Source organism: Alligator mississippiensis, chromosome 2 (assembly GCF_030867095.1).
Source record: "Alligator mississippiensis isolate rAllMis1 chromosome 2, rAllMis1, whole genome shotgun sequence".
In the NCBI taxonomy this organism is placed as follows: Eukaryota; Metazoa; Chordata; order Crocodylia; family Alligatoridae; genus Alligator; species Alligator mississippiensis.
Window position 1 is genome coordinate 193,487,829 of NC_081825.1, and position 19,389 is coordinate 193,507,217.

Sequence of the window (19,389 nt, forward strand, 5' to 3'; positions counted from 1 at the left end):
TGACACTGGAGATGTCAAAAGGATTCAATAAATGAAACTTTATTTGCCCGTGCAGTTTGGATCTCTCCGGCCTGCTTCTAATTCCGCGGCGGTAATTACCCTCCGTTTCTTTAAGTGCAATAGATTTAGTGCCTCAGAGACTATGCACAGTTTGATTGAATTATTCATTTTTTTTTCTCCTTTGGTGTAGACTGCATCTGGGGACTCTGATGTGACGTGTAGATTTTTTTTTTTTTTGCAGGAACAAAGGGAATGTGGAAATGAAAGAGAGAGGGAGAGAGAGGCTGGCAGATGTGATGAGATGCGGTGAAGGTGTATCCAGCTTGGCACTCCCACTCCTCTCTGCTCCTCTCATTGCAGCCCTGGGTGACTCTCAGGCTAACACAAACAGCTTTTCTTCCGCAGCCTGCCCTCTGTCACTGTAAGTACAGCAGCCTTCTCTTATCAGCATGCAAATTCCAGCCACTCACTACCTTAGCCGAGTGTTTGCACTTTAGAGGGGACCTTGGAAATGAACTTTCCGAGACAGGAAGGGGCTCCATGTCCAACTTGCTTTTATTTTCTTGGGGGAAAAAAAAAAGTTTCTGTGGTTTGCCATTTTGGGGGACGTGGGGGTGGTTATTCCTGCGGCTTTATATATCTATATACCTATCTATAGATATATAGTTATATATTTTGGCTTCTCTATCAGGAGGATGCCCAATTGCCACTGACAGTCAGATGTTCTTCTTCTCTGCTTCCGCTAAAAAGGACAGTTCCTGGTGTTGGCAAAAGGCATTCAGAGTTTGCTGTGTTTGAACCGGGCGATCTAACAGGTAAAACCTCCCCGCAGGCTGCGGGGGAGCGCCCAAGGGTGCCGCTGCTGAGGACCTCACATCATCTGCTGGCTTTGCCCGGACTGAAACGCGCAGGGATCTTTTTTTGGTTGTTGTCTCAGTCTTAACCAAACTTTTTTTCCCCCCCTATCGGATGACAGGGCTGTCGCTCCTTTTCCTTTAGCCTCCTCTCACACGTTGTTGTTCCTTTGGTTTAGGGGGAAAAAAAAGTTTCTCTGAACATTTTTCCAAAATGTTCCAAGCCCCTAACATCTGCATTGTCGGAAAGTGTCACCCGCGGGGATTTACAAGGTGCCTGATCGCTGTCCGGCAGGAATAAGGGAGCGGGGACTTTTGAGGTCGGGGAGTGACTTTTTTTAACCTAGTGTCTTTTTATGCAAACTTCAGAGGCGCTTCCACCAACTCCGCAGGAGTCCTAGACTGGCTCATCCCCTCTCTGGGGCACAGGGTGCCTGCCCTGTTGGGCACTGCTTTTTTTCCCCCTTCTTTCCCCCTATACATGTGTTTGCTGAGTAGCGCAGCACGAAATGCGGTGACAGCTGGGAACAGGTAAGTGCTCCAGCCTGGCTGGCAGCCTCCAGCTCCTGCCCTCTGCCAGGACCCGGAGCCCTCCAAGTCCAGCATTTCTGTGCAACATCTGGCTGCGCTGCTGTGGCCAGCCTCGCTGAGAGGCGAGCCGAGCCACTGAAAATAAGCTCTAAACATATGCTACCACTAACAGCAAGGGAGCTCGTGTGTGTGTCTCTCTCTGCACGTGTGAGCGTGTCTTCACAGCGCCTGCCGCTTATTCCCTGTGCCAACAAAGAGCCAAATCCTGTACGCAATCGTTTCTCGCAGCGCCAGGAGACAAATGCGGTACATCTTCTTTCCGCGGGCAAATACGGTCCCTCTCTTCCCCCCGCGTTACACCTGTACCTGAACTGATCCCACAGAGGAAGCAACAAGCTCTCTTGCCCAAGTTATGTATTTGCTGCCACATCTGTGCTGTGCATTTCTGCCCCGACTGGCTTTCCTTCTTTGCGGTGGGGCAGAGATGCTCTTCCGCGTTTGGACTAACCAGGCTTTCAAACTTCCTCACTTCTTCCCTTTGTTTTGTAATTGTTTGTACGTTCCCACCTGATCAAAAGAGCTGGCAGATCATGGGGGTTTTTTTTAGGGTTTGTATTTTTTAAAGGAAAAACTTCGAGCAACAAATAAAGGGACATTGTCCCTAGGTCAGTATATTTTTTTCCTTTACAGATCCCAATTTCTTATGCCAGTGACACTGACCGTGACAAAAAAACCAACAACTCTCGGTCTAGTCCTCATTTGTGGGACGGTTTCATTTGTTGGGGGAAAGGTGTTATGGCCGCATTACAGGGATGCTTTTAATTGAAGTTTGCAAAGGACATCTCCAGGACCTGAAACGGAAAGCGATCTCGTTTGGTTAAATCCAAACGCCAGGCACCTAGAGCCAGGTGAATAGTTTGGCTTGACATTCACCTGCGCTCAGCAAACTCATCATTGCAATCGAGCCTCCTGCTCATTTGAGATGTTATAGCCCTCCGATCAGAATGGAAAGAGTGCCTGAAAAACTGAGTTTCTGTAAGTTAGCCAGCTAACTGGAAAGCATTGCTTCCAGCCGCTGGGTACATTAAAAGTTTTGTTTTAAGGCGCTCGCCGCTGACACAGCGACGCTGGCTGTGCCCTTCATTTGGTGGCAGAGTCCAAAAGAAATTGCAGTGAAAAAAAAGGTTCCCTTCTTGCAGGAGACCCTGCTTATAAACTGAAGGACTTGCTTTGGGAAAGGCGACCCTGCTAGCCACTTCGGGTAGCAGGAAGACGAGGGAGCGTGAGCATCTTGTAGAGTGTTGCAAAAGTTAAGGGAAGAAAAGAGAGCCGGGGCCAAGCAAGCCTGTGTCATTTTGTCCCGCTCTTGGGCATTTTCATCAGGTCCCTCTGGACCAAGGAGGTGTGATTGGGCTGAATTTCGGCTTGAAGAGGAGTGAGAGAAGGCGAGCCCACGCTTCCTCCTCTCCTCCTGGCCTCTAGAAGTTCTCAAGCTCTTTTAAAATAATAATTTAAAAAGTTTCTTTGTTCCTAATTGTTCCAGGCGCCTGCTGGAAAAGGGGCAAGGGCTGCCCAAGCACACGAAGACGAATCACCAACTTTTTTCCCTCTTGCCCCGCTCTCCCGGCACTGTCAGGCGCAGTAGCTGGAGGAGCCTAGGTGTGAATCGCATCCAAAGGGGGAGCCCGCTTCGCCCACCTCATCTCCAGGCCCCCGGCACCTCTTTCACGGTCGCCTCTTGGAGTTTCAAACTACATGCCTGCGTCTTTCCTGGCGCTCCTCATCTCCTCCGAGCTGCCCCGTCCGCCTCCCCAGAGTTGCCTGCTTGTGTCCTTAACACTTGCAAGCCAGCGCCGGGTCCCAGGTCGCTGCTCCGCGCCCTCCCGGCTCGTGCCGCGGATGCGCATCTCGGCATCGCAGCAGGTCCCGGAGCTTCACCTGGAAGCTGCTTGGGCTCAGCAGGGCTTTCTGCCCAGCCCCGGGCCCGGGAGCATCCCACCCGCGTCCCTCGCCCCTGCCCCGCAGCCGGGCTGGGCTCGTCCCGTGTCGCGGAGACTTTGCCTCTGGCTCAGCCGGAAGATCGGGCTCCTCCGAGTCCGGCTGTCAGGATCTCTGCCGGCTTTTCAGTCCAGCCAGAGCTGCTCCTCAGCGACTTCGGTGCGTGGCTTTCCCAAGCGCCCCCAGTTAGAGTGCTGCTGTGGGGGGCGGTGGTGGTGGGTGGGTTTGGGGGGGGTGTCCGGGTGTAACACGACTCTTTTTCTCCTTTAGTTTATTCTCTTCTTCTTCAGTCCTGCCCCCCCTTCTCCCCCCGGTAACTTTCTATTACCTTTCCTCACCACACCGGGCAATCAGTGGTCATTAGGCCGGAGAGGTTTAGGGTTGCACTTGTGTACGGGCAGTGAGAGTGGGGATCGCTGCACCGTGATGCGGCTGGCAGCCGGGGGTGATTTCACTTTCTGTTTTGTGCTCACTTTCTCTCCAGTTGTTGCTCCCCCGCCCTCCCTCCCTCCCTCCCTCCTTCCCTCTCCCTCTCCGCGTTGTCTCATCTTGCCTGTGCTGCCTGGGAGGGGGAGCCCTGCCTCCCTTCGCCTTCCTTAGATCAATGCCCTGGCCACTCACTTTCTGATGTTGCACGACGGGAAATGCTTTGAATACTTACGACATGGCCGCTCACATTGATTGCCAAGATTGACAGCAGTAACCATCGCCTTCACTTGTTTCAGGAGGGGGAAAAAAAAATCATAATGAACCTGATTGTAACCAAATCTCCCGGCAACCCATCCGCAAACTTCTCCTAACGATCCGGATCCAGCACATCCATGGCCCGGAGAAACACCAGCAGACTTTAGCCCATTGATTTCTTTTTCTTTTTTCTTCTTTTTTTTTCTTTGGCTGAATCGCTCCCCGTTTTGTTTCTCTTTCCCCTTCCTTCCCCCCCCTCCCTCCACCTCCTTCCCTCTTCCCCCCCCTTTTTTTTTTAATGAAAATTACCGAAGCGCCTTGCAAAAAAAAAAAAAGGAGGCTCTGCCAGTGCTTTGTGCCACACTGGATCCCGAGGAGGTAACCAGGAAAAAAAAAGCAGACAGAAAGAAAAGCCCTGTCGTGTTGTATACCTGTTGTTTACTGTGGTGTGTAGTGCAGCCCGGCTCGGTGGCGGCGGCGGGGATTGAATGGGGGGTCGCTGGGTTTCGGGAGCTTTGCCGGAGCGATCGCTCTGCTTCCCCTTGCGCTGTCTTTAATGGGTTGGGACTTGCAATGGACTCAAGCGGCAGCGTCCGGAGGTAGATCTGTTGTTTAGCTTTCTGAATTCATCTCCCCCCTCCTCCAGGTTATGTACTTGGCTACCACGAGGCTTGCTTTTTTCGCCCCCTTTTTCTTTATCTACCCCCCCAGGAGAAAGTAGTTTGAGTCTTGTCGTCGTCCCCCCCCTCCCGTGTGAGTTTCCCAGGCTCTGAGCTTGAAGGACCCCAGTCCCTGGAAATCACAACACTTTCTCATCCTCTATTTTAAACCGCAGCGACAGATCCGCGCTGTATTTTAGGATTCCCCCCCCCCCCCCACGGCAGAAGAACACATGGTGCCGGGGGAGATCCCGATCCTTAAGAAACTCACACGAGAGGGAGAGAGCAAGGAAAAAAAAAGCCTAAATCCATCTTTGAGGGCAGGGGGGGAGCTCTGCTGACACTGCTCCGAAGGGGGAGCGTGGGTTTAGCCTCCCAAAGAAACCGGCCTGCCAAAGAGGAGGTTGTTTTTGGTTTTTTTTTAAGGTTCCCCCCCCTTATTCTCCGTTAAGTTTGAGGTGGGTGATTGGATTGAAGTTGGCCACAACCGTGCAGAAATGCAAAGCGGTGGGACAATCTCGCGGATGGCCACAGAGGGGCACTGTCCCGAGGCTTTCCAAGCTGCTGCGGTGGCGCCTTATCTCTCCAGGCAGAGGGTTTGGATAAAGTTATACTGAAAACTTTAAAATTGATCTCACACCCTAATTTGTGATACACAAGACGGAGGGGAGAGGAAAAAAAAAAAGCCCATCCTCAGAGGGCTCTGTTTACACCATGAGAAGGGGAGATCTGGGCTGCCTTGTGGGCTTGCCCAACATTCAACTGGGGATTTCTTGCTGCCTTAGCTCTTGCCGGAGGTCACGCAAATCGACCTTAAAAGAATGCATAAGCCATAAATTAAAATAAACCCTTAGCCAGGGGCTGATCCATAAGTAGACAATACCTAACCTGGACAAAACGGCTTCCTTTGCGAGCTGAAAAAAAAAAAGAATAGTGCCTAAACTAAATGCAAAGTAAGTTTTCAGGAACTATTTCACTTACTTATTCTTTTATTTCATTTTTTCCCTCTTTTTCTCTTTCATGGATCGCAGCGCAAACTGCGTCTAGCAGCTGTTTCCAGGCAGTGCTTGAGTCAGGGCAAGGTGTGTTTGGGGAAGAGCTTGGGTGCTTTTTTTCTATTCTTTCATTATTATTATAATTTTTTTGTGTCGTGCTTTCTGAGCCGGTTGTGTTTTGCGTTGTGGCTAAAGCAGCTTCTGGAAAGTCGTAGCTTTATGTTTGATCTTGAGAAGCGATCAGAAGTTTATGGAGGGTCTGGGCTGCCTGGCGGATGTCACATGCGCGCACACAATCAGTGTCTGCGTGGGGAATAGCTCCTGTTTTCTTTTTCTTTTTTCTTTTTCCTCGCAATTTCTGTCAGATGTACCCCCCCGCGATTCTTGATGGCTTGGCATCTCACAAATCTCTTTCTCCGCGTTTCTGCTCGTCTTGGCGTTGGAGGCGGTGGACAGGCTGTTGAGTCTTTTTGTGCATGTGCGTGGACATGTGGGTTCTACATGCGTGCGATTGCACACGCACACGCATCCCCACACACACTCGGGGTGATCATCACCCCCGCACATCCACGGCGTAGCTGTCAATGGTGCCGAGCGCCAGGCTGGCTCGGGTGCCCTGCTCCTGCAGAGCAGCCCTGAAGAGTTAACCTGCCTTGCAGCCGGGGCTGTGCGGTTCAGGAGAGCAGGGCCTTGGAGGTCAGTCGGAGGCACTGATCAGATCGATTTGATTGCTGCTGCCTTGGCTTTCTGCGTTTCACGTTTCTGTCTTTTTTTTTTTTAAGGACGGGAAAGAGAGTGAAAGTGGCAGCGTGCAAAGACAATTCACGTTGTGTCTGGGGAGCCTGGGGACGAGAGATTATAACTCGGTCCTAGGGGTGTTTCCCAAAAACACAGACAGGGAAACTTTTAGAGATAAAGGAGTGTGTCTTCGCCTGCAGCTTGCAGATAAGGTGTATGTTTATTGAGCCCATTTAAATAGCCCTCGGCACCTGCTTGGTAATGAGTTCATTTTATTTTATTTTTTTTTGTGCACTTCTTTTCGCAGACTGAGCATTTGCATCTTTTAAAACTCAGGAGACGGGCGCAAGAGCTATCCAGTGCTCAAGGCAGGGTTTCCAGCCCAGAAGTTAACGAATTTCCCTTTGTCTCTCCCTGTAATGAAGTGATTTGGAAACCTGTTTTGAGACTTTGACTTGACTTGACTTGCTTTATTGACGTGCTTGTGCCCAATCATTTAATTAAGCCATTATACCATAAAGTAAATAATAAAATATGGCTGTGAGATATGGGAAGCCAGCCTGCCCCCGTGCATACAGATGGAGCAGGAGGGGGAAGAAGCTGCTTTTTTTTTTTTTGACTTTTTTTTTTTTCACAAGCCTACTGCGCACCGTGGCTTAGTTTGCAAGATTGTATTGCATTTGTCTGGGATTTCTGGCGTTTCTATATTCACATTATTACCCGCACACTGCGCGTGCTTTGCAAAATAGTAACCGTCCCTAGCATTTCTTTCTCGTAAAAAAAATAAATAAATAAAAAAAAAATTACTCTATTTATAGTGAGTACATTTAAGAGAAAATAATTAGGTCACTTGGATTAGGCTGCAGTTTGAAGCAGCTCGACACCTGGCAGAAGCTGCCTGAGCAGTTTTCTTGAACCTTTCTGCACCATCCATAACTTTCCCCCCCTCCCTTCTTCTTATAATACATTCTTGTGTTAAGTGAGAAAGGCTGTTTGTAAAACAATCCTCTGGCTAGTCCCAGTGTTGGGCGAAGCTGATCCTGTAATGGCATTTTGTTTTGAACAGTTGCTGTAGTTGAAGTTCCCTCATAAGGTAAGGTGGCACTGGGTCTGAAAGGAGGTCCAAATGCCACATTTATAATTAGACTGCCAATTCAGCACATTGTATCCTTTGCTATACAGGGATATACTGCTGTGTCTGGTCTCTCAATAGCCTGTATTCAGAATTAGCTAATTCAACTGCTTAAACTTTGGAGTCAAATTTAGAATAGGCAATGAGAGGAGGAAAGAAAGCAAACAATAACGCTTTCTCTTTTCCTCAGCTAGCTATTAAAAGGCAGAGAAACCAACCCGGGCAGTGTACTTGGAATCAATGCCCCCAGTGCCGTTTGGCCTGAGCCTGCTAGAGCCTTTCTGGGTGGAAGGGCAGGGCAGGACGCTTTTGGGGAGGGGGGAGGCGCAGGTCCCTCAGCCTGGGATGGGAGTCCAGCCCCGGGCTGCTCCAGGAGCTCCCCCCGGCTCCTGCCTCTCGGTGCAGAGGGGGGGAGCGTGTCTCCAAACCCAGGCGCTGGAAGCAGAGCGAGCCCGGGGCGCAGAGCAAGGCGAGAGCATGCCAAAGGGGATCTGGCAGGTAACGGCCCGCCCTGTTCAACCCCGAGAAGTGCCCGGGGAGGCGGCTCCAGGCAGGGGAAGGGAGGCCTGCAGGCCGGTGGGCAGCGTCTCCAGGGCCAGGCTGCCACTCCCAGGCCTGGGTGCGGGGGAAAGGGGCAGCAGGGCTCCTTCCCCGGCTGCAGCCCGCAGGCGGCTGCCTCTGCTCCCGGCGCGCCTGCCCCGCTCCGCTCCGCTCCGCCGCGGGCCCGCGCTGAGGCCGGCTCAGCCGCAGGCGCGCGGGGGAGAGCGCGCTCCGGGCGCTGGTGCAGGGTGGATGCGCGCACGGGGAGGGGGCAGAAAGCAGCCGGGAGCACAGCACGCCCTTCCCCAAGCAGCCCGAGAGCATCTGACTTGTCCCAGCTCCAGCTTAGCTGCTGCCTTCCCTCGCCCAGCTGGCCTTGGCCAGAAGTGCCCCCTCACCTTCCTAGTTTATCCACTCAGTTGCTTTTCTGCCTTGTTTTGTTTGTTTGGAAAGAGCCAAGGGGGTTGTCAGTGCTCACTTCAGGCCAAGCTGCTTCTAGCTCATGGATGGTGGTGGTAGGGGGGTGGGAATAAAAACCACTGGAGGGGCCTTCCAGCCCCTGGCTTATGCCATGAGTTGAAGCATCCATGCCCCCCTGCATCTGCGCAAGGCCTCGCGGCGATGAAGCCTGGGGCTTTTGCACGCGGAAGGCGAAAGATGTTTGGTTTTCCGCCCATGCTGGAAAGTTTCTCCAGTCGTGACCTTCTAACACCTTAATCACCCTGGGAGATATCACTTCAGGAAGTGTATCCCTTCATCTTTTCCAGTTGGTTTGATTTTCCCCTGAAAGTGTGCGGAACACATTTGCAAGGCTACCGACTATGCATTGACATCCTGAAACAGAACAGGCTTAAGGAAGGGGGGAAAATATATATGATTTTCTCTATGGCATGGGCTGAGGGCTGATGCATATTTGTCTTTCTGTAGCATGACGTGAAAAGAAAAAAAATCAGTGGACCCGCTTGGCAGAGGTTTCATTTAGCCACTTTGACTTACAAAATGATGTGCATAGTGGTTTATTTTTGTGGGTGTGGGTATAAATTAAGCCAAATTATAATGATATAAGGATGCGTATTTTGGTATTTCTGGTGACACTGTAAATCGTGGAAGCAGAGATTTGTAAATGATGCCAGAACCCTGAGATAAAAATACAGTGTTATAATACACCCGTAGTTTGTTATCGCTTGTTACTTCAGAAGCAGCCAGAGGAATAGATATCTACCAATGTCAAGTTTTGAGTCCTTTAGTAATTTGACATCTCTGTCTTTTTCAGTGCACTTTTGCTTGCATTTCTCAGTTTATTTTATTGTTACGATCTTGTACATATGTATTCCACCCCCCCCCCCATTTTTCCTTGCAAAAAAGACAAATCTGGGCACATTTGGAGATAAGTGCTGAAATCCCTTTGGTTTATATAAATCTAATATTAAGATTATTATCTGTATAAAAAAATAGTAACAGTATTTTTCAGCTGTAAAAGCCTGCAATTAATAAGACTGCATCCAGCATCACTGTGATACCTTTCTATAGATGTTTGTGCAGATAAGTAACCAAACGCAGGGCGAGAGATCCTACAGATGTTTACTAGAAAACAACTGGTTTTTACAATGATAAATTTGGACAATTGCATATTTTCTAAGCACGTTCTGCATACAAGTAAATGTTCTTTACAATCATTATTCTATAGTAACAGCAAATATTTGCAACATCACTGTGAGATATTTCATGCCAGTTTTAGTTTACTGTCTTTCAGAAAGCGTGGAGTTCTTTGGCAGTGATGAAACTGCTACACATACCCATCATATATTCAAGTATTCAGTGAAGTTTTAAATAATTCTCTTTCAATTAGTACAACAGGAACCTGAAAAAATGGATTTTCTCTTAAAGGAACAAGAATCAGTACATGCAGTTTTTTTTCCCTCCCCTTGTATGTTTTAAAATCCTTATACCATTTTATGGTCTCATGCACAGAACAGTTTTGTTTTGTGTTCCTAAATTAAAAAAAAAAATCAGGTTGAAAAACACGGGGGTTTTTTTGGGGAATGACTATACTATAAAAGTCTTTTCATCAAGTTTCTGTAAAGGTTTGTAAATGTGAGTGGATAATTAAAAATGGGGTACATTAGTGACTTGGTTAATCAGAGTAATTCATTTATAAGACAGACTACTATATATCAATTGATGTTTTTGAAGTCAGGCAAAACATTCCATCAAGTTAATGTGTTTAAGAGTATCATATCAGGCACAGACAGGTACTAGAAGTGATAAAAAGCAGATAACCCGAAACAAGATGATTTACAGATGGGTCATTCTCTAGCATTGTGGGGTTAAAAAGATCATATTCTTCATAGGAACAGAATGTAGTTCTATAGACTTAGCAGAATTATCGAGGCAAATCTCAATATTGAATGTTTTCAGAAAGATGGGTAGAATTTGTCAAAGCTAGCAAGTGTCTATGCAAACATTGCTAGCCCTTGGTAGGCAGTGTACTATATTGATGTAAGGAAACATATTAGCATATAGTTAAAATACTTTCTATGATAAAGATCCATTAAATTACTATGTTAATAACAGTGATTTTTATATTCTATATAATTTAGATGCTTAAACTTAAAATGTTCATAAGAACCCGCATAAGGCATCAGTGTAATTTACTATCCTTTGAGATTGTAACATCTTTATTTTGCCTGCTCCTGTGGCATGGGGAAAGCATTTTAACTCTTGCATCTTGCAGTTCAGTTGGCAGATTTTTGTATTTATAATACATATGGAAAATTTTGTGTTACATCCAAATTAGAAAAAAAAATGTAAACAGGTGGGAGTTTTGATGATTTGTTGATCTGGGGTTCCTAGATTTAAGAATCTGCTCAGTACAGTGAGACAGTATATATTACCACAATTTGAGCATCTCTTCTATAGGCTGGAAGACAGGACACCATTTAAATATTTGCTATTCCCTTCTTCAGCAGAACTGAGAGGTGTGCAGTCCAACATTTCTCCAGTTTTTGGTAGACTGACATAAGGCAACGTGAAACCCTAAAACCTCAGAGGTGCAATATTGATTTGATTCCTAACTGCAAATCCTTCATATCATTGCTCAAAATATCTAACTTTACACCAATATTAGCCATTCTTTTTATAGTGACACCATGCTTAGTAAAAAACTTCTAAGCACTGAGGTCAGGTGTTGAGATTGGATTCTAGTTTATTTTTTATGAATCAGATAAAGATTTCTGTGCATGAGACTGTATGTGAAGATGAGAGAACAAGAACATTTCCATATCAAAGGCAATATATCTGAGGCTGCATAGTAATTAAAATGCAGTGGTTTGGACTCTGTGCACTAGTACTTAAGCAGAGCGTTGTTGGGACCTTGTGCAGCATGCAGGCGGTTGCCTCTTGCATACTTCTAGAAATATACTTATAATTTTGTACAAACATTTATGCCAGTCCACACTTTTCTGTGGATAATTTGTATTTCATCCAAACCATTCAAAGTAGAAGTTATTTTTTGAGCAACCCCGTCATTATGGCTTTTGTGCATCAACTATTTTTATTCTGGTTGTTTGTATTTCCTCTTACCAGAATGATGGCTTGTTTATAGTCAAATTTTTTTTGTGTTTCTCTAAGACCCCTTCTGTATATCACTCACATGTTACTACTTACTTGAAAAATCTTTTATTTGATGCAAAAATGGAAATATCCTTTTAGATTAATTGAAGGTAGCATGATTTGTTCCATACTGTACTTCAGAATAGATTTAGAGTTTTACTTTAATGGTACAGCATGAGTTTACTAATTCTAATGAATCCTTGCAAAATGCAGAGAGAACCAGACAAGTCGCTTCTATTACCTTGTCTACATGGGGAAATTGGCATTCCAGAGTAGCTCCCTGCATGAATACTCTGGTCTAGAATAAAAGTGACAATTATTCCAGAACAGTGTCTCCTCGTAGCTTATGGAATGCCTTATTCCATGATCTCAATGTTGATCAATTTTTCAAGGTAGACAAGGCCTAAGAATACTTTAAGTTGTGTGAGCACCTTAAGTGGCCCTATTACTCCTGGACATATATGCTGCAGATTCCTATTATTTGTTGATAAACTCAGCCCCTCAATTTATTAATTTGAAGCCATTAGATGTTATATATAAACATATGTTTGTATCTTGCAAAAATGTCACGGTACATTAATTTTGTAAATCTCACATTGAGCATTTTTTTTCAGTTTTAGATTGTGGTGGGTTTAGGAGTCTGACATTTGACAACAATGAATTATGAGAGAGAACTTTTAGAGTATGTATTACATCTGTACTATTGTAGATGACCTGCTAAACTGAGGTTCTGGCCTTTTGTTGTTAATAAAGAGCCCAAGGTATTTTTTCAAGAATGGGGTGTTAACCTCAATGCCATTGCCAAATTCCAGATTCGATAGGATGTAGTTGTCCATCTAAATTCTTCTTGCAGCTTTAACTGGCTCAGTTAATCCTCACTTCCTCTCTGAAATACAGTTGTGTAATGTTACTGGTGTAGTCCCTTTATTGTTCTTTACCTCACCAGTACCAAGTTCAGCCACTGAAGTGATCCCTAAGACTACACAGTCTGTAAAGTATGTTGGCAGCATTCTGGCTGAAGGCATGGAAGGGATATTATTATTATTTTTATTATTATTATTAAGCCAAACAGTTTTAAAGATTGTATTTATTCAGTCTTTACATGTTGTGCTATTACAGATTTTTTTTGAGACATTGGGACAGATCCTCTGTGTTGATTTCAATGGATGCGTGCCAGCTAACACTGGAAGTGGATCTTGTCCTCAGGAGTTGATCCAGCTTCCACTGAATCAATAGAAAGACACTGAAATAATAGATACTGCTGATTTGCAGCCACTGTGTATGGATTCTGGGACACTGGACTAGACGTGTGCTCCCTCCCTTTCCTCTACACCCAGCGTTCTGAGTGCAGACTTCTAACTTACACATTCCTTCATATAGTCCTGAGGGTTAAGGCTGCATATTGGTTCCAACAATAAGGGTGAATTTCACTTAATCCTAAGCTCAAGTGTATAGGGATGTGCACAAGTGCAACTGTCTGTTATATGCACTGATGTTTATTGCAGACGATTACTACTATCATGTTATGACCAAGCCTAGAATTGAGATTTTTCTGTATTCATATCTGATTTGCTCCAGTAATTTCTTACTTTTCATTTTTATTATCCAACCTTTTGGCCTGCCCAAAACTTAAACCTCTGAGAAGCCTTTCATGTTCTCTGACACAATTTGGTGTTTTAAATACAATCACCTATTTGTCTGGAAACATACATTTTATGAGTTTTGATATGTGCATTCAATTGTAAAACGGGGTTTTGGGTCCCAATTGCAAACTCAACTACAATTAGTGAAATTAATTTGTTTTAGCCAAGACATAACATTCTTTGAATGGCACTATTCAAGCATATTTTAGATAATGATATTGATATGCGCATGGCCCTATTTCTGTTTTTTCTCCCCATAGGACACTGAGGGGGGGGGAGGGGAGAGAGGCAACAAGGAAAATACTGACTCTGTTTTCTTTCCACTTTCTTTCCCCCAAAATAGCAGGAGAGAGAGACGGAGAGAGATGGAGAGGTATAGAAGGGAGGGACCCCAGAACACCTTCATTTATATCAGCATATAGAGATGTTCTGCGGGATGTTTCCTTAGGTACAGAGTCATTAGCGCACTTCCTAATTATAGCAATACCTAGTTGCTCTGTTGAAGGTCAGGTCTTCCGTAAGTGAGGTGTTGTGCACATACAAGGCCCCCCTGTGGTAGTATTTTTTTTGCCTTGGGAAGTAGTTAGAAATTTTATTTTAATTTATATTCGATAAACTCTTTCAATTTGGTTTGGTGGGATGGTAGGGTAGTATATGGAGGTAATGATGTGCTAGGGGATACAGAGGCCAGGAGGACTATGTGTAGGAAATTGTCTGGAGGTGGGAAAACCTACAGGACAGGGAGGAAAAAAGACCAAGGAGGAAAGGTATCACTAGTTAATATTTTCAGTTAATGGAGTAAGACAGAACATAACTTGTTTGTGCTTCTGCTATGCAGTAGTACAACAGAGCCTCTGTTATGCTCTCAGCAGTGTTATTTGTGTATTTTGATTACTCCTAGAGCTTCCCAAGTTACAAGTTTGCCAGAATGCCAGTCTGAAAAACATAGCATTCCAAATTTAGGAACTCTGTTTTTTCTCAGCATGCTGTTATCCCTTATCACCTGCTCAAGCCATTTTCTGTTATTCTGTTCCTCTTCCTCCCTTATTTCTGAAACACATACGAGGCAGGTGCTGATCATCTCTGAACAGAGTTCCAGAAATAATTCGTGGAGTGCTGATAACTGCAGTGACTGTAAAAGAGGAGCCGACTGGCTGCTTCCAGGTGGGCAGTGCTCTCCTACTGCTAGGGGCTGGTGAGGACTAGTTAAAAGATGAGCAGGCTCAGGAGGCTGTGATGAGAAGAGCAACAAAAAGAAAAGCTTCTTCCAGCAAGTCTCTTTTGGGTCTTTAGCTTGAGACTGGCCAGTTTTGCCAGGTAGGTATTTTACCTGTCTTCTCTGAAAATTATTCCCCTCAAAATCAAAGAAAAAGGAAAATAGAGTAATAATACTAACAAAATAGAGCTGAAGCTTTTTTATTAAATACCGGAGAGTCAAAATACAACTCGCAGTGCTAAAAATCCTGTCTGAGGGCCCTGGAAGGATGTAAAGTCCATTTGGAGGTATTGGGGTGGTGATCAGTCATAGGCATTTTTCTGCCTTGAGGAGGAAGAATGTGCTATCACTTGTTGCTTCTCCAAGCCTTGGTTCTATGCACTTGGGGAGCAGACTCCCCATGCTCTCTCTGGCTTTTCTATTCTGTAGCTATAGCATACTGGGAGAAACAGGCCAAACATTGCCTCCCTTGAGAAGTGGGGTATATGTTGTCATGCCTACTGGCTTTCCCGTCTTGGGCATGGGAAGGGAGGTGCAAGGGACTCCCTTTAACTTCTTCCTATTGCTGTTGCTAACCTTGTGGTTTTTGCTTTCTCTCCATGCAAGCCCCCGAGGCACAGCTGAGGCAACTCAGTTCCATTCTTTTGCCCTGTCCCATCAATCTTTTTCAACCCTGACCTCTAGGGACAACCACTAAGAGTAATTCAGGCATTTGCCTGGGTTTCTATACCCTCTTTTGCCACAAACTTTCTTGGCGATCTTGGAGAACTCTTTTAGTCTCTGCTCGTTTTACTGTCTATAAAATGGGGAGTAACACTACTTTGCCATTTGACTTATTTGGTTTGCAGAAATACCTAGAGTAGTAAAAAGCAGTTAGAGTGAGGATGAGAAGAAGCAAATGGCAGATTCTGTCCTTGGTAAAAGCATAGAGAAGCTCGTTTTGTCTTCCTGGATAGGTAAGCAGCACTCCCCAACAACTTCCTTCCTACCTTGGTCAATGAAAACTCTTTTGTTTCAATCTCCTTTACCGTTGCTGATAAGTAATGCTGATTTAATCTTTTGCCTTCATATTGAGACTATAACAAAGATGTCAATTAGTGTGTTTTATGACGGTGGTTTTTATCATATGTGTGTACACCCATAAGCACATGGGTTGAAAATACCTTTTTGCATAAGTCATCTGTCAAGTAGTGATGAGACAGAATCGTTAAGCCAAACTGTCTGCTGCCAAGAAGTGAACGATTCTATGTTCTCTGAGCTCTGTAGACGCCCCAAGTGAGAGAGGAAAGGGTAGGAGGGAGAAGGAGGGCAGCACTGAGACCCAAAAGAGGATTGGTTTATAGTGCCTGTACTATCAAGGTTGGCCATGGTTACGCTGAATTTTGAATTTCCTGTGTTTTTTTTGTCAAAAACCGCAGTCAGTAGGAAATCTTGCCACAGAAGCCAAGGAGAGCATAATTTTGATAGAAATGTTATATTTAGATGCATTAACTGTCTGGAACATACTTCTGGTAGGTTTTCAACCAAGTCACTATGGCACCATAGCATCTTTTGGCAAAAACCATGATGCTGGTGCTATGTCGCCATAGCAACACTCTCCCTCATTATAGCGCGCTGCTACGGTGTTGTAGCAGCCAAAAATAACCATGCACGGCCAGCATGGCGCAGTACAGGCTGTTACTGAGCCATCATTTAGTACTTCCTTTGGGAGTACCAATAACAAAGGTGCCGTACAGCCACATGTAGGCGCACCCATCCATCCACACACACACAATCAGGAGAACAAACACAGTAAGGGACAAAGCCCTTATGTTTTCATCCTAACTCCTTACTATGATTGAATAATTTCTGTCTATTTCAGTATGTCAGCCTGGAATGATTAGATGAAGAAGGTGAACCTTTGCTTCCCCTCATAGAGCCTAAATGTGGCTCCCACATGACATTTCTTGTCCTTAACATATTGCATCTTTAGTATCAATAATAACTTGATACAAATCTGTGTGGCATTTGCTAGCTAGACTGTTCTCAGCTGACCAAGCTAAACAGCAGATATGGAATTTATTTCCATGAGACTTGTGACCTTGTCACACACAAGTGGCATTCCCACAAGTAGGTAATGAAGCACCCCTATTGAGTACAGCTAAAGTCCAAATCCTCAGTAGAATTATTGCATATTCAATTTAAACAGCTCTCACTGTCTTTAAAGCTGTCCCTTGATTTTTTTTAAATCACTCAGTGTTGTAGCTAGAACAGCAGCTGCTGCTGGTCTCTGCTGGTGCCCACTGTGCTGAATTGGTCCTTCTTGAAAGCGTGTGGGAGAAGAGAAAGGATGGAAAAACAAAGGAAAAGGAAAAAGAGTGGAAAGGATATGAAAGGACAAAGATAAGAGAAAGGAGTGTGCTTTACTGAACTAGATATTCACTGACTGTCATGCTTTTAGGATATACATATGCAGATTTGTATGGCCTTACCACATAGATGATATCTTTCTATAGTTTAAAATATTTAAATATCTGTTAAAGTGATCCTCAGTGCGTTTAGTGTTTTATTTAGCCAACAAAATTGCATAGTTAGCTAAATTAAGCTCACTTAGTGCCTACTATACTTAAGAATGAGCTCTAGATCCTTCTCAGTTGCTTGTAAGGTTGTTCATAATAACTTTATTGAGGCCTAAATTATCCATGCTTGGTCTGAGACAAATGCTGAACTTCTTTGGAAAGTCTGAGGATATACGTTCAGTCATTTGGGGAAGGGGGGGTTTATAAGCATATAAGCATTGTATATTGTGCATATACACTATATAAAATGATATATTACGACATATAGAATTATAGTCCATATAACCTGTATAAATATGTGAAATGTTATGGTATGTCTAATAACTAATTTTTAGTAACTGATAAAATATGTTGAAAAGCCCTTTAAACTTGCCATCATCTATTAACATAAGCAATAAGCAGCTGGGGGGCGGGTTGTCTCTGTAAGCAATCTTGATATTTGTGAGTAGGAAACTGTAAGATGAAGTTGTGTTTTGTTCTTAACTTGTGAGTGGCAGGAAAATAGTTTGCTGGTCTTGACTGCTGGATAAGTTTGGGGCTAGCTTGAACTGATATAGTTTTGGAGTTGATGGGGAAGGCAGGCAGAAGAATATTCATTTGGTGAGAAAAACTCCTGTTTCTGAACTGGGGAAGGGAAACTGCACTAGAATAGGAGGAAAGGACAGGAAGACAAGTGGGGAGGAAAGAAATGAGAGGGAAGAGGCAAGGGAAGAAAGAGAAAAATGGGAAGTAAGTTGGCAGAGTAGTGGTAATGGTTGAGGCACCAATAGTGTTTCTTTGATGAGTAGAAGGGGCAACAGCATTTTCTCTTACCCACTCTTCTGATCACCGAAGAAAAATGAATGCAGAGGGCAAGATGCTGAATCTATCAATCTTGCCACTTGCAAGCAAGTGGGATGCTATGCTAACCAACAATTCTGTTTAGCAGTGGGTGACTGGGATTTATGGTTCAAAGAACTGGCTGTGCTGCGGAGTGTAAGAGTGTAACGCTCTGTATATGTGTTCAGCTTTTGGGAGGTTTTGATTATAAGGCAGGACTTTGAAGGCCACCAAAGCGAACAGCTCTTTATTTTTTTTACTATGTTGGCCTGATACTGAGACAGTTTTCAGTTTTCTGGATGTGCATGTGGATAAATTTGCCTGGTTTGGACCCAGTCATTGAGATCCTCAAATTTGTGTAAGTGTTTTGGAAAGATGAAAATAGAGAACCTTTTCTATTAGTCTACAACTAATACAAAAATGGGTTCACATCCTGACAGACACTGAAGTACTGCAATTGCTTGTGAAAAAGTTTCAGGTACCTCACATCTCTAAGGGTGAAATCCACAGTTAATATGATTATTTATTGCTTGGTGGCTTGATTGGAATTCTTGATTAGATCCAAATAACTTCTGTAGAACATGTTGAGCCTTCTTTTTGCCTGTGACCATTGTAAGCTAGTGTTCCTGGCACTGCTGGTATGGGTTGTGAAAGCTGTCGGATCATGCTAGTTCCATCTGTCTAAGTGACCTCAGGTCTGTTAGGTTTCGGTGGCTCAGTTTAGTGAATTGTTTAAGTTAGTTAAAACACAACCATTGTATGAAATAAGAATCTATATCAATTTCAGTTACTGGTAGCGTGATCAAATGTAAGTGGGGTTTTTCTTCACACTTGATTTCTGTGTATAAATCCATACTTGTCCAAGTTATCAATATCTAATTTAGGCAGGAGGCAGGGTAGAGATGTACCTTATAGACTAACTGAATCAGAAACGCATAAGCTTCCATGAGCAAAAGCTCACTTCATCAGATGAGATATGCACAAGCTTTATGCATCTCTGATTTAGTTAGTCTATAAGGTGCATCTCTACCTTGCCTTCTGCCTGACTTCAGGTTTACTCAGCTAGCTACCTCTCTGTCCGTATGTTATAACAACAGTTTGTTTTTGCTTTTAAATCTTCTAATGTAACAAAATTCACCCTCTTGACTCATGCTTAAAAAAAAGCTATGTGAGAACAATATAGGCATTCTGCACCAGATTTTATAATCAACAAGGCACTAGAAATTTCTGGGGAAAAAATCAGGAAGAAAAGGTATATTGTTTTAACATTGATGCAGTTTGCTTAATGCAAGAAATTAATTTTGTAACTTTACATTGCCATTGTCATTTTGTTTGTCTGAAATGTTCCTCTGTGGTTGAAAACACGTTTCACACAAGTTGCATTCATGTCTCTGTTCAGAACTGAATTGA

The 19,389-nt window shown here is 44.3% G+C and overlaps 1 protein-coding gene and 1 long non-coding RNA gene across 14 annotated transcripts in view; one reads left to right on the forward strand and one right to left on the reverse strand.

The window, feature by feature from the left end:
• The window catches only part of SOX6 (SRY-box transcription factor 6), a 532,213-nt gene that overhangs the window by 361 nt on the left and 512,463 nt on the right, over window positions 1–19,389 (forward strand). For 6 of the 13 annotated variants that reach the window (XM_059722642.1, XM_059722631.1, XM_059722638.1 and 3 more), the window contains exon 1: window positions 143–421. The gene's annotated coding sequence lies outside the window, so the exon portion shown is untranslated. Of the gene's footprint in view, window positions 1–16; window positions 92–142; window positions 422–4,097; window positions 4,446–5,614; window positions 5,680–7,954; window positions 8,090–19,389 lie in introns of those variants that run through there. The other 7 variants (XM_059722635.1, XM_019477108.2, XM_059722634.1 and 4 more) reach the window with 5 other exon arrangements.
• Window positions 24–4,736, reverse strand: LOC102572823 (uncharacterized). Its single transcript, XR_009460020.1, has 2 exons — window positions 4,499–4,736; window positions 24–4,098 (listed from the first exon to the last, which is right to left on the reverse strand). It is a non-coding gene; the product is annotated as an uncharacterized LOC102572823 (long non-coding RNA).